Raw genomic sequence first — 3,965 nt, forward strand, 5'->3', positions numbered from 1 at the left:
TCTGCTTTAACCACTTTGTCGGGATTTATTATCTGACGTCACCACAAACCTTCAAACATTCTTTCATTAATCTTTATTTAACCAGCAAAAAAATCTCCATTGAGATTAGAAAACGTCTTTTACACGGATGTCCTGGCCACGATGAGAAGCAGCAAAGTGCAAAACAATGTACAAGTGCAAGAAAAACATCCAAGTGATTTGAGCCTAAGCAGTGAGGCGTGTCTGTGTAATAATCACCAGGAGATGTGGCATAAGAGAGATACCATGTGCCATAGTCAGGGATAAAAGTGGCCCCACTTTTTTCCCACAACACCAGAATGACTGCAGGTGCCATCAGATCTTGATCTTGATTGATTATATCAAGTGAAGCAGACATTCATATAAATTTACCTGATGATGCTGAGATTCATCGACTGAATTCCACCTTCATACCAACTATGCAGGCATAAGAAAATCCATTAGACCAAAGTTTGTATTCCCATTTTCTAATATTTTATTATTACATTAAATAGCACAAGGTTCAGCTAGCTTTGAACAAAAGCAGCTGGCAGAAACATCCTCCAAAGAGCTAGGTTTGACTTTCTTACTTTGAGCACATTTCAGAGCCTGTGCTTTTTGACTTTTACTCGAGTAAATAAGTTGAACCACTGCTTTAGCTTTTACTGGAGTGTGTTTTTTAACACTAGTACAGTCCACTTGACCACTTGAAAAATGTAAAATAAATAAATAAATCATGTTTTGCATAGTTGGATCTTAACGAGGTTCCAAGTAGAGCTTCAACATGCAACAAGAAGAAATGGGAGTGAGACAAAACATATTTTGAGAAATTTATCGAAAACAACGCTTAAACTGAAACCGGCTGTTTTACACTTGATCTAAGTGTAGCCTCGCTCTCTCACCGCGGTAAAGTGAGCCGTCATTTGTGAGCCGCAGTCAAGCCAGCCGCCTCCTATCCGCCGCATAAATTTCCTTGCGCTTTTACACCAGTCTTTACGGTAGCGCCTTTTCGCTTTATGTGCCGATTGAAAGCCTATACCCGCGCACACGTGCGCGCGCGCGAACAGTCGCACGCACACGCGTGCACACAAATTACAATGAAACAGCCCGATACAGTCAATACAATTATGGAAATGTCAGAAATTCATTAAAAGTCATCCTGAGTAGTTGAGGTACAACTTTCAACACATTCCTCCTCTGGGACACCTACTGTACCTGTGTGCCAGGTTTCAGCCAGATTTACTGTAAAATTCCTCAGAAATTAAAGGACATTTATATGCAATTCAATACAGTCAATACACTACAATTATGGAAATTTCAAAAATTCATTAAAAATCATCCTGAGTAGTTGAGGTCCAACTTTCAACACTTTCTTACTCTGGGCGTCCTACCGTACCTCTGGGCCAAGTTACATCTCAATTCAATGTAATCTTTATCAAAAATTGAAAGAACAATTATATGTCAATGCTGGATGTGTGTCCTTTCAAAGTGACACTAAATAACAGAACTCAGGCACATCAGGGAATAATCCAAAAGGCGGATTTATTAAACAAAAACAACATACAAAATATCTCTAACCCATACTACATAACCTAAAAAGAAACAAAGGGACACTTAGAAGCACAAGGAAACAATACTGAAAGGGCAAGAGACACAGTCCAAACATAATCCACAACTAAAACGCCAAAAGAACAAGTCATCCCACATAGCAGACGGGTCTTGCCTGGATCTGGTGTCAAGCCGGCACTGCTGGCTGACTTCTGGCATGGTAAGATGGCACTGTTTATGTGATGGCATGCCACATTTGGCCTGATTGGGTGAATGTGACATGTTGTATAGAGCACTTTGAGTAATATGGGTGAGTAAAAAAGTGCTGTATAAGAATCAGTCCATTCACTGTCTGAACAGAGTTTCGTCATGTTACTTTTGCACTATTATGTTCCAGCACATGTTGTTATTACATGGCTTACATGGCTAAGGTACATATTAGGCTGACATCTGGGGCCAGAGCTGAAACTGTTCTGGGCCAGCACAGGGCCAGCAGTGTGTCTGCAACTGGCCTTGTGCTGGCGCATGTGTGGGCCACCTCTGGTAAACCAGATCTGGGCCACCATAGGGCCGTCATTCTTTGCGGTACGCAGGCCATGTGTCAGCACATTGTGTGGGACAGATCCAGGCCATACCAATTTTGCTATGTGGGAGGAATTATGTAAAAGTAGAAACATCATAAAAATGAAAATGAACATAAAGTAAAATGTACTGAAAAGAACATCAGTATGGCCATCATTATTTGCTTGGAAAGTCTAAAGTTCCATGGCTTTGAACAGCCAGAGAACGCAATGCCCAGCTTAGAGCGACTAAAAGTAACTTCTTTTAACATTCTGTCATTCTGCTTCTATATCAAACATCCACTAAAAATAGTCATTTGAAAAAAAATATTCGCCACTTTTCATCAGTTTGGGTTCCTCTGTTTATAGCAATTTTTAGAAAAGAACCCAATACCTTTGTCACTATACAGTTGTACAGTGCGATACAGAGCATCTCCTACTCATTGCAAACATGCTGGGAGGGTGGCTCTATCCGCCTTAGTGCAGCTGCTGTACCATACTGTGATGCAGTAAGTTAGTAGGCTCTCAATGGGCGAGTGGTGGAAGGGTGAGCTGTAGTCCACAAAGAGCATTGTGGCGTAGCTCTGCCGCTGTTCTAGGTGACTCAGCACCGAGTGGAGGGTGATGGCATCTTCTGTGGATCTGTTTGCACGGTATGCAAACTGGTGGGGGTCGAATTCTGGGGGGAGGTAATCCTTGGTGTGCTGAAGGACTAGTCTCTCAAAGCATTTCATGATTACCGGTGTGAGGGCCACAGGGCAATAATAGTTCAGGCTGGTGATGGGAGACTTCTTTGGTACTGGGATGATTGTGGCTGATTTTAGACAGGATGGGATGGCTGCTTCATCCAGTGAGAGGTTGAAGATTCTGGTGGAGATGAGGGTGAGCTGGTGGGCACATGCTCTTAGCACTTTACCACGTATTCCGTCTGGACGCCTTCCTGGGGTTCACTGCTAGGAACACACATCTGACATCGTGCTCCGTTACAGTGAATGGAGCGGTGCAGGAACCAGGTGAGGATGAGGATGGGAGCAGGGCTGAGGCAGATGAATGCTGCTGTTGTGGTGTTTCAAAGCGGGCGAAGAAGCTGTTTATGTCCTCTGCTAGCTGCACACTCAGGTTTTCTGTTTTCACAGTTCTGCCTCTGTGGTTTATGATGTCTATTATTCCATGCCATGTGTTGTTGCTGGACAGGTGGGACCCCTTTTCAGGTCAGCTCGAGCAGACCTGTACAGAGCTCTGTCAACAGACCTACAGGGAGTGCAGAATTATTAGGCAAGTTGTATTTTTGAGGAATCATTTTATTATTGAACAACAACCATGTTCTCAATGAACCCAAAGAACTCATTAATATCAAAGCTGAATGTTTTTGGAAGTAGTTTTTAGTTTGAGCTATTTTAGGGGGATATCTGTGTGTGCAGGTGACTATTACTGTGCAGAATTATTAGGCAACTTAACAAAAAACAAATATATACCCATTTCAATTATTTATTTTTACCAGTGACACCAATATAACATCTCCACATTCACAAATATACATTTCTGACATTCAAAAACAAAACAAAAACAAATCAGCGACCAATATAGCCACCTTTCTTTGCAAGGACACTCAAAAGCCTGCCATCCATGGATTCTGTCAGTGTTTTGATCTGTTCACCATCAACATTGCGTGCAGCAGCAACCACAGCCTCCCAGACACTGTTCAGAGAGGTGTACTGTTTTCCCTCCTTGTAAATCTCACATTTGATGATGGACCACAGGTTCTCAATGGGGTTCAGATCAGGTGAACAAGGAGGCCATGTCATTAGTTTTTCTTCTTTTATACCCTTTCTTGCCAGCCACGCTGTGGAGTACTTGGAC

The sequence above is a fragment of the Copadichromis virginalis genome, linkage group LG4 (assembly GCF_057382275.1).
Source record: "Copadichromis virginalis isolate Kocher_CV1m ecotype Utaka linkage group LG4, C_Virginalis_male_GT1.1, whole genome shotgun sequence".
NCBI lineage: Eukaryota > Metazoa > Chordata > Actinopteri > Cichliformes > Cichlidae > Copadichromis > Copadichromis virginalis.